At 42.8% G+C, this 11,769-nt stretch overlaps 1 long non-coding RNA gene across 1 annotated transcript; it reads right to left on the reverse strand.

Annotated features, from left to right (window-relative positions):
• Positions 1-1,857: 1,857 nt before the first annotated feature.
• LOC308577870 lies at positions 1,858-11,553 on the reverse strand. Its single transcript, XR_014003737.1, has 3 exons — positions 11,450-11,553; positions 3,031-4,149; positions 1,858-2,987 (listed from the first exon to the last, which is right to left on the reverse strand). It is a non-coding gene; the product is annotated as an uncharacterized lncRNA (long non-coding RNA).
• Between the last annotated feature and the right edge of the window lie 216 nt (positions 11,554-11,769).

The following is an 11,769-nucleotide window of genomic DNA, read 5'->3' on the forward strand; positions in this document are numbered from 1 at the left end:
TCAACAAGCTCAGTCAATGAGTCGCCAGGGGGAGCAAGGTCCCGCAAGGCCTGACGGAATCTATTAGGGTCCATCAGCCTCCGCGGGCGAGCCCAAATTGTCTCGCCACCTAAGCGGGGTGGGGGTGGAAAATCAATCCTGGCTTTCAGTGCGTAGTGATCAGACCATGGCACCTTCATCGAGGGAGACATGATCACATCTATACCGGCGCCAAAGATCAAATCCAGCGTGTGGCCTGCTTGATGTGTGGGGCCCGAAACAAACTGGGAGAGCCCTAGTGTCGCCATGGAAGACACCAGGTCCAGAGCCTGTGAGGAGGGAGTGGCATCAGCATGGATGTTGAAGTCCCCCAGTACCAATAGGTTGGGGAACTCCAAGGCCCAGCCGGCCACCGCCTCCAACAGGCCTGACAGGGTGGCTGCTGGTGCGCTAGGTGGCCGGTACACCAGCCAGACAGCCAAGCTCACCTCGGAGCCCCACACTAGGCCAACACATTCAATGCCGGGGATCGATGGCGATGGTAGAGCCCTGAAAGAACAGTCTTCTCGGATTAATAATGCCACCCCTCCCCCCCGGCCCACAGTCCGCGACTGGTGGAGGACGGAGAAACCTGGGGGCGCCATCTCTCGTAAGGTAACAGTTTCCCCTTCGCGCACCCAGGTCTCCGTCACACAAGCCAGGTCAATTTAGATGTCCTTTTTATTTCCTTCCACTTCTTCACATAGTTATCCTTGTACAAATTGGTATTTTTATTTGTGATCCAGATCCCCAAATACTTAACTTTCGTGGTAATTTTAAGGCCTGTTACTCTTTCCAATTCTTCCTGATCCTTTACCCCCATATTTTTCGTTAATAATTTAGATTTTTCTTTATTTAACTTAAAGCCTGATACTCCTCCATATTCAAACAATTTCTTTAGTGCTTCTGGTATACTTTCTTTTGGGTTTTCTGTAGTAATGATTACATCGTCCGCAAACGCTTTAACTTTATATTGTCTATTACCTAGGCTAATCCCCTTTGATTTTTGGGTCCTTTCTTAACGCTGTTAGGAGTGTTTCCAGCGTCATAATAAACAAAAGTGGGGATAGAGGGTATCCTTGTCTGGTGCCTCTTTCAATTTGGAATTCTTCAGTTATTTCATTGTTAATTATTAGCTTAGCTTTCTGGTTTTCATATATTGCTTTAATACCATTTGAAATTTTGTTCCCAAGTTTCAAACTTTCCACAGTGTGGACCAGAAAATTCCAGGCCACACTGTCGAAGGCTTTCTCCGCATCTACCAGTAACATTGCCACCTTCTTGCTAGGTTTCATATCAATATATTCTAGAAGATCAATCACTATTCTTGTATTATTTTTTATCTGTCTCCCCGGTAAGAAGCCATTCTCGTCCCTGCCTATTACTCTGTTCAAGCATTTTTTCAATCTATTTGCGGAAATTTTGTAATCAATATTCAGTAGTGAAATTGGCCTGTAGTTCTTTATAATATTTGGGTCCATTCCTTGTTTTGGTAATAAGGTTATCCACGCTTCGTGCTAAGAGTCAGGAAATTTCCCTTCTTCCATTATCTCATTCAGGATCTTTTTAAATCTAGGGATTACTTCTTCTTCTAGTTTCTTGTAATATGTAATTGGTATTCCGTCTGAGCCTGGTGATTTTCCATTTTCCTTATCACCTCTCTTATTTCTTCTGCACTTATGCACGAGTTTAAATTACTAAATTCCTTGCCATCTATTTCAGGGATTTTGTTTTCTCTTACACACTCTTTAATTTTATTCTCATCTTTGTCTTCCAACTCATATAATTTTTTATAAAAATTCCTAAACATCATTTTTATTTGATCTGTAATTTGGTCTGTAATTTCTTTTCCTTGTTCAATAATCTTATTTATAACCCTATCCGCTTGTTTCTCTTTTGTTAGCCATGACAACATTCTACCGGGTTTATTTGCCGATTCAAAATACCTTTGTTTTGTCCACTTAATCTTAATTTCTACCTCTTTGTTTATTAAATTATTTAATTGGGATTGTAAAATTTTAATATTCTGGATTATGCTCTCTTGTTTCGGATTTTTCAACAGTTCTTTTTCCTTCTCCCTTATCTGTTTATTTATTTCCATAGTATCCTTTGCTTTATCCTTCCTTATTCTTGCCATTTGTTGTATTCCAATTCCTCTCATATAGGCTTTACTGGTATCCCAAATGATTTTCCTGTCTGTCCCATGTCTCTCATTAATTTCAAAAAATTCCTTCAACAATTCCCTCATTTTAATCACCTTTTGCTCATCTCTCCAAACCTCATCATTCATCCTCCACCTCCCTCTCGTATGTTTTTTAAATCTCATGTGTATAGTAACTGGATTATGGTCTGAGAGAGATTTATTCAGAATCTCTGCTTTTACCAAGCTCAATGTCGATTTTTTCGAGGCCCAAATTGCGTCTATTCTCCCTCCCGATTTTTTATCTTCAGAAAAATAGGTAATATCCTTTTCAGTGGGGTGTTTCAATCTCCAGGTATCGAATAAATTTAGATTATCAGTCAACTGGAAGAACGATAATGGTAGTCTGCCTGAGTTTGATTTCCCCCCTCTCTCGGTTCTATCCATTTCAATAGATATAACTCCATTCATATCTCCCATCATAATTATCTTTCCATTATCGAATTCCCAGAGCTTCTCTTCCAGTTTTCTGTAAAATTCGGATTTATTATTATTTGGAGCATACACTCCTACCACTATTATCTTTTCTTGATTTATTTGTATTTCTACTCCTACTATTCTACCTTCCTCATCTTGAAATATTAGTTGTGGACTTAACGCTGGTTTTACATAAATTACCACCCCTCTTTTCTTTTCCGCTCCTGCAGCTATAAACTCCAGACCCAAGTTCTTGTTTTTTAGTACCCGTATATGATCTTTAGATACATGGGTCTCTTGTAGACATATTATATCCCATTTTCCTTTCTTTAAGATACATTCTACTTTGTTCCTTTTCAGTTTACTGTTCAAACCATTAATATTCCAGGAAATACACTTAAAGGCCATACAGCTATTAAATTTATATGAACTACTTTAAAATCAGTGGTAGTTGGTAAAGAAAAGGAAAAAGAAATAATAATATAAGGGCACAAAAGATAGAAGTCGTTATAATAATTCTAGCTTTATCTTGTTTCTTCTCGCTCTTGGAGCCTTTCTCCTCCCAGCTCCTCCCAGTACTTCCTCCAAAAAATTCTGGTCTCCTCCACCGATCTAAGGGTTCTTCTTCTCTCTTTATAGGTAAAGGTAAGTCCTTCGGGAAATTCCCACCTAAACAGAATTTTATTCTTCTTCAGTGCTGCTGTTAAGAATCTGTAATTGTCTCTCCTCTTCAACAACCTGGTCGGGATCTCCTTCATAATCTCAATTACTTTGCCCTCTATACACAAGGGATCAGTTCTATTCTTTAATAGGATTTTCCCCCTGAGTAGCCTCGAGTTCAGAAATACTAAACAATCTCCCGGTCCCTTTTTGTTTCTTGACTTGTTCGCCTTAATCCTAAATATTTTTTCAATGTCCAAAAGTAATTCATCTTCCTCGACCCCCTAGCCAATCCGCCAGTACTTTCAATAGTTTTGTTGAAATTTCTTCCTCCTCGTTCTCTTTAATTCCTCGGAAGCGAAGCAACATCTCCTTTTGCTTCATCTCAAGAACAGCAATTACATCCAGGGTCTCTTCCTGAACCTTCCTCAGTTCCTCAGTTTCCTCTTTGTTTTTCACTTGGCGTTTCCTTGAGTCTCTTTGATCCGCCTGAATTTTGTTATGGCTTCCTCTTGTTTTAATGACTTATTCTTTATCTCCTGCACCATCTTGTCTAGCTCTTTTTTCTTTGTTGTCAGTTGGTTCACTTGATTAGAAAGGTCCATTATTAATGTGGAATTTTTCTCAATTTTTGTGCCCATACTCTCCACTTTTCCATCTAAGATTTTAATATTTCCATCTAGGGTGCTTATCTTATCTCCTAGGTTCTTCTCCATTCTTTCCATTGCCAATAATATCTCTTTAACGTCCATGTTGCTCTCATTCTCCACCACTGATGTTCTCCTTGCTTGGTTAGAGGCTGAGGCTAGGCCAATTGTTGTCTGAATCTTCTTCGATCCCATTGAGAAGCCTACCTAGCAAGAGACTTCCGGGTTAGCGCGATCGACTAATGGCGGACTCCCTCCGAGCTCCGGAGGGAATCGGCTTGACAGGGGGCTGGGTCTTGCCGTGCCGGCGACACGGGGACCCTTAAAAACCACGGGCACGGAGCCCGTGGACATGGTGACTCGGCGGGCACCGCTAGCGCCCTCCCGACTCGCGAAGGAGCCTTTTAAAAAAAAATAATCATATTTATTGAAGTTTCCAAAACTTAAAAAAGAAAAAAACAAAAGGAAAAAAAATAAACCTTTACAATTTAAGCCTTATTTTCATTAACATCTTTCCAGGACTCCCCCATCTCCCTCCCTATTGTATTCCCCTTTCATTAATTTAGTTCCACAAGTTCTTACTCCCAATTTAAAACTTATTTTGTTTAACCCACTATTCAATTTAGTTATATGACCTCTTTCCCTTTACATTCCACCATCCCTCATCATTAAAAGAAAAAAAAATTTCCCCAAGGTCCACCCCAATTTCCTGTTAGGATATTTCCGTTCCACCTTAAAAGGGAGCATGCTTTTGTAAGTAACAGAGTCTGCGCATGTCCTAGTCACAGGATGTTTATGTCTGCTGTTGTTTTCCTTTCGTTTTTGTCAGTCGGCTCAAAGACGCTGACAGAATGGACGTGTTTTCTTTTGTTCTGTTAAACGCTAAATAAAGTCTGAAAATTATGCTCTTCTGTGATGCAAGCTTTTGGCTGTGTTTCTGCTGATAAAGAGGGTGCACCAGCCTAGGAATGCAGCTAGGAATTTCTAAGGCTTTGTGCCCCTAACTGTTGGATCTGCGTGACTACGGGAGGCCGATGGACGTCCAGAACTCCGGCTTGGGGGCCATGATGGACGTTATCTCCCTGGCAGTTTCCCAACAACAAGGTTTCGGGCCCAGATTCACGGCACCTACAGGAGAGTAAAGCTGCAACAGACTGCGTTTGAGAGGTATGAAGGGGGGGAAAGCGAAAGCAAAGGGACGCTTTTCTGTTCTACCTCGGCAAAGAGTCTTTGATCTCCGGCAGATTAATTGGCCTGGGAGCCGAGCCAGAAAGGCTTCGTGATTAATGAGCTGCCAAGATAAGGAGTCTTTGAAGGCATAGTGCTCACGGCTTAAGTAAAAAGCTGAGATGGATCTCTTACAGACCTCAGAAACTGCTCCGTGTCCACTAAAGCTGAATGGCCACAACTATCAGACCTGGGCAAGGTACTGTGAGGGCCAGATGAGAAGGCTTGGAGTATGGAATACCGTTTCTGAGAACCCCCCAGCCCCTGTGACAGATGAGTGGAAAGCACAGGATTCGAAAGCCATGGGGATAATTTTGCTCTCAGTAGCTCCTGAAGAGTTAATCACCTTGGCTGGCAAGGCAACTGCCCGTGAGATGTGGGACGGGCTTAGAGCCTGTCATCTCCGACGAGAGGCTGGGTCTGTGTTGCTTTACTTCAGAAAGCTGCACAGGAAGCGTTTGGAGCCAGGGGAAGATCTTAGAGCCCACGTTTTACAGTTGCAGCATCTCAGACAGGAATTGGCTCAGAGAGGTTTCAATATGCCTGAGTCACTGTTTGCTATTCTCATCCTGGACTCCCTGGATGAAAGCTATCATGCCGTGGCAAGTCAGCTGGCGACCCTCCCTGCGCAAGACCTCACTGCTACAAAGGTCTTGGCAACTTTGCAGAATGAATACGATAGAAGGAATGCAGCTGAGTCGGCTTGTGCGCTTCAGGGGGAGCAAAGTGGGACAGCATTCCAGCCTCCAGGGGGAGCCAAAGCGTTGGCAGCTGTGAAGTGCTGGAACTGTGGGAACCAAGGTCATACTCAGAGGTTTTGTCCAAAGACTGGAAATAAACAGAAGAAAAAGCCTGCAGGTGGCCCGAAGCAGAAGGGGGGTGGAAAGCCCGCGCCAGGGAAAAACAAAGCGATGTTTGCTGGCACTGCTTCACCAAAGGCTAAAGGCACGTCTGCTGACCAGGAGCAGCAGGGGGGCAAGCTGCAAAACAAGGGTTTGCTTGCTGTAAGGACTGCTCCAACAGCCAAAGGCAGATTTATTGTGGATTCAGGTGCCACCCGCCACGTTTCCAAGGACAGGCATCTCTTTATCTCCTTCAAGCCTCAGGAAGGTGAGATCCACCTGGCTGATGGAAGGACGTTGAAAATTGCAGGAGAAGGGACTGTGAAACTTGCAAGTTTGCACACAACCATCAGCGGTGTACTGTATGTTCCAGGAGCGGCGAGCAACTTGTTGAGCGTCCCACAGCTTACTGGGCGTGGTTTTCAGATTTCCTTCAAGAGGAGCGTCTGTGTCATCAGTAAAGGCAAAGAGGACTATTTGCATGCTAAGTTTATGGATGGTTTGTTCCATATAACTTATGATGACACTGCTGTTGTATCTAATGCTGATTCATGTTGTGTTGCACAAACTAACAAAGTTCTTCATGCAGGTTGCATTCACGATGCGCATCGACGGTTTGGTCACCTCTCTTGGAAGGCACTGGCCAAGATGCCAGAGGTGGTTGAAGGTTTGAACATCAAACCCTGTAAATTTCACATGAAATGTGTATCTTGTGCAGAGAACAAGGTGAAGGTTGCTCCAAAAGGCAAGGAGTCTAGCAGGCAGGCTTCCAAACCCTACCAGCTAGTGCATGCGGACCTGATTGGTCCACTTGCGCCCTCTATAGGAGGAGCAAGGTACTTCATGATTCTGATTGATTCTTTTTCTAGGTACATTCATGTGTATTTGCTCGAACAGAAATCGCAAGCGTTTCCAAAGTTTAAGGCATTCTGTGCTTGGCTGGAGAATGTGCATGGTAAACGAATTTCTTGTTTGTTTACTGATCGGGGCGGGGAGTTCACTTCTCAGCAGTTTGAAGCTTTCCTGACTGAGAAGGGAATCCAGCATGACATGTCAACGCCCAGATCGCCATGGATGAATGGGCTTGCGGAGAGAGCAAATCAAACATTGCTGCAAGGAATCAAAACCCTGTTGCATGATGCCAATCTCCCTGATAAGTTTTGGGGGGAGGCTCTGGGGAATTTGGTTTACACCTTTAATCGCAGATTGTCATCACCTATTGGTTGTACCCCCTATGAGAAGATGTTTGGCAAGAAACCCAACACCAAACACATGAAAATATTTGGTTCGGACATGTGGGTACACTCCCCACAAACCAGCAAGCTTGGCAAGCGTGGGGCACATGGTTTGTTCATGGGGTACGAAAAAGGTGCATACAGGGTATGGATGACTAACTCTAAGTCCATTAAGTTCACAAGGAGTGTTGAGTACAATCCTAAGTGGGGGGAAAATGTGGGAATTTTCCAGAGTTACCCTGAGGAGGATGAAGGTGATGTCAAGCAAGCAGCTAAAGATGAGAAAGCTGCTGCTGATGATGATGAGGAGGAGGATGATGATGATGATGATGATGATCAGAGTTCGGATTCCAGTTCAGTGGGCGGCGCTGCTGCTGATGTCAGTGAAAGTGATGACACAGCAGACTACCAGAGCGCAAAGGCCTCAGTCAGACCATCTGATGCGTCTGACAATGAACTGGAAGAACCACTGTTCACCATTGGTCACTTTTCTCCTAAGAAAGAGGAGATGAGTCCAGAAGACTTGCGTCTAGTACGCAGATCTGAAAGGGCGACCAAGGGCAGACCTCCAAAGAGGTATGCTGATGAGTTTGCTAAGACAGCAACTGCTGTTCTTAGTAGCTCAGAGAAGGTGTGGGAACCTTCAAGCTTCAAAGAGGTTCAGGAGTTAACCTCTAAGGATGCTGAGCCTTGGCTTAATGGCATGAAGGCTGAAGTTGATTCCTTGAACAGGAACCAAACTTGGGAACTGGTACCGGTAGTCCCAGGAATGAGACTGGTTGGCAGCAAATGGGTCTTCAAGGCCAAGACAGACCAGAATGGCAAGGTAGTCAGACACAAAGCCAGACTGGTTGCCAGAGGTTTTTCACAGGTACCAGGACAGGATTACCACGAGACCTACTCTCCCACAGTCAAATATGAGAGCATTCGGCTGATGCTCAAGGTCGCTGCGGAGGAGAAACTGCATGTTTCCCACCACGACATTAATACAGCTTTTTTGTACGGGATTTTGGGGGAGGAGCTGTACATGCTTCCACCTGATGGGATGGAGATACAGAAGGGAATGGTCTGTAAACTGCGGAAATCCTTATATGGTCTCAAGCAGAGTGCCAGGTGTTGGAACACAAAACTCACTGAGACATTGCTTTCTCTAGGTTTTCACCAGGGCAAAGCTGATCCATGTGTGTTTGTCAAGGAGGAGGGGCAAAACAAACTGTATTGTTTATGTTTTGTTGATGATCTTCTGATGTTTTGGAAGAATCAGGCTTTTTACCAAAGCACCCTAGCTCAGCTGAAGGAGCACTTTGACATGAAGGATCTTGGTGAGGTATCCAACTATCTTTCTCTGCAGGTGGAGAGGGACCAAGCAGGTAATTTTCTGGTACACCAAACACAGAAAATTGCTGATGTGTTAACCAGGTTGAATTTGGTTGATGCAAACCCAGCAGACACACCGATGGTGACAGGTTACCAGGTAGACAGTACTGCTGAAGCGTTTTCTGACACAACGCTGTACAGATGCATTCTAGGCAAGCTGAATTTCATTGCCAGATGCTCAAGACCTGACATAGCTGTAAGCTGTAATTTGCTTAGCAGACATGCCAACAATCCTACGGTTCAGGATTGGAAAGCTCTGAAGCGCATAGCCCGCTATTTGAAAGGGACTATGCACTACAGGCTGAGGTTCACCAGTCAGAAGACTGGAGGTCTTGAAATCTTTGCAGATGCAAGTTTTGGAAGTGACACCACGGATGGTACAAGCACTTCTGGAGTATGCTACATGTACAACCACTGCCTGTTTGACTGGTTGTGCAAGAAGCAAACAACAGTGAGCCTAAGTTCCTGTGAAGCAGAACTCAATGCTCTGTCATTTTCACTCATGGATTGTGAATGGTTGATGCAACTGTTTAAGGACATCAGGGTGTCTGTGAAATGTCCTATACAAGTGTATCAAGACAATAGATCATGTTTGGCTTTGCTGAACTCCGAGAGTTGCAAGCAGAGAACCAAGTACTTGCAGATTAAGCTACATCGTGCAAGAGAGTGTATTCAGAAAGGACTGATTCGGGTGTCCTACATGGCAGGAAATGAAATTCCTGCTGATCTGTTGTCTAAGGTTGTTAACAAAGAACAACTTAAGGTTTATGTACAAAGGTTGCAATTGGGTGAACCACAGGTACAACAGGTTACACGGAAAGGGGGAGGATGTTAGGATATTTCCGTTCCACCTTAAAAGGGAGCATGCTTTTGTAAGTAACAGAGTCTGCGCATGTCCTAGTCACAGGATGTTTATGTCTGCTGTTGTTTTCCTTTCGTTTTTGTCAGTCGGCTCAAAGACGCTGACAGAATGGACGTGTTTTCTTTTGTTCTGTTAAACGCTAAATAAAGTCTGAAAATTATGCTCTTCTGTGATGCAAGCTTTTGGCTGTGTTTCTGCTGATAAAGAGGGTGCACCAGCCTAGGAATGCAGCTAGGAATTTCTAAGGCTTTGTGCCCCTAACTGTTGGATCTGCGTGACTACGGGAGGCCGATGGACGTCCAGAACTCCGGCTTGGGGGCCATGATGGACGTTATCTCCCTGGCAGTTTCCCAACATTTCCTTCCACGAATTCCCTTTTTTGATAAGCACGTCCAATCAAAGTAAAAAATATAGAAAAGTTCAAAAAATAGTTGTACACCCTTTGAATTCCAAATCTCCCCCCACCCTTCCCCGGTTTCGATTCCCCATGTCCGTCAGTCTGTCTACTGTCAGCCTGGAGATCTCACGTCCATAGCCGGTTTTTTTTCCTTCCAGTTCCACCTTGCCGGTTTTTTTTTGTTTGTTTTTTTAAATAAAATTTAACTTCAGACGCCCAGTCTTAAAGAGGCCCCTGACAGGCCTTTAGTTTTCCTTGGTCTTTCACAATAATATGACTCCTCCCTTGTTCTTTCCAAGTCGTAATCAGTCCTTTGTTCTTTTTCCCCCTCACTTTCTCAGGTTTCTTTTCCTGTTCCGCTGCAGAAACGTTCTAATTCAAAAATTTGATACCTCTACAGAATACAAGAATACAAAAGAATACAAAGTAACTAGAATCCCTCTAGAGGGGATTCTTGGACATTACAAGAATGGAACTAGGTCGGGAAATACGAGCTGATTTGCAAGAACTTATTTTTCTCGTGGGAAAGCTGCGAGAGACGAGAAAGAAAGGCCTTGTTTTGTCTACAAGCCCCACAAAACCGAAGTTAACAGAAAATACACCCATTGAGTTGGAAAGGGACTTGATGTTCAAAACACAGGCAGCTGAACAAGAAAAGAAACCAAAGATTGAAGAGGAGGGAAAGACACCTGCTGAACAAGAGGAGCAGAAAGAAGGGGTGGCTGAAAGGCCACAGAAGATAAAAGAGAGCCGGAGATCTGCTAAGATGAACTCTAATTCGACCAAAGCGAAAGCAGGACCATTTGGGACATATAGACTTAAGAAGCAGAGCTGGAGCTCCATCCTCAAACAAGCAGGCATAGCTGGAAGAAGCATGACCAACATTGAGAAGGTACCTTTTCGACCCTGGATGTTCAGCACGAGAGACTTCCAAAGAAGCCGGTTGGAAGGGACTGAGAGAGACTTGAGAGCCTCGGACATAAGATTGCCAGGCTAAAAAGATGGACTAACTGGACTTTGGTTTGGGACTGAAACCGGGGAGAGAAGGGTGGGGGTTTAGAAGTCCAAAAGCGGCCTGATTTTCACAGTGCAGTGTAAAAACTATATGTTTTTTATTATTATAAAAATGGGGAATCCGTGGATGGGAATTAAGGACAACTTTAGGAAAGGTGTCTCTTTTTTGTCTTTATACTTTTTATTTCCTCCTTCATATATGATTAAGGTATATATTTTAAAATTTGTTGAATAAATTAAATTAAGGATAAGGATAATGATGATAAGACCTAAATTTACTATAGAATCATATTAACAAATTATGGCTAAGCAAATTAACACTTTATGGTTAAGATATTAAGGATAACAACTTGTTTGAACAAACAACTGGAGTTGGAATACAATAAGGGGAGGTGTGGGGAAGTCTTGAAAAGAAGTTACTGAAAATGAGATTTAAAAGGTGGAATCTTTTTTGTTGTTCTTTGTGTTTTTCTTTGTTTGTCTTGTTTTGTTATATGTAACCTTTTGAAACTTTAATAAAGATGATTTAAAAAAAAAGAAAAGAGAAGGCTACCTAGCAATACCTCTTTTAAAATAACAGTTTCAGGTGGTCTCTGCGCTTCTTTTATTTCTGGGAGTTTCCCTTGCTTCACTTTTTATACTTCCATTTCCGTTTTAAAATAATAATAATAATAATAATAATAATAATAATAATAATAATAATAATAATAATAATAATAATTCTTATTTTAATTGCTCTTATATTGAGTAAGACCAGGAATCTCTTTGTTTGGGTTATTTAGGTTTTTTAGGTTGCACATACTTTCAAATTTAGCTAATATATGCAAACAGTGTTCATTTCTTTATTATATCAGTTTATTCTTGTTATTTCCA

The sequence above is a fragment of the Podarcis bocagei genome (assembly GCF_964188305.1).
Source record: "Podarcis bocagei genome assembly, chromosome: W".
Classification (NCBI taxonomy): domain Eukaryota; kingdom Metazoa; phylum Chordata; class Lepidosauria; order Squamata; family Lacertidae; genus Podarcis; species Podarcis bocagei.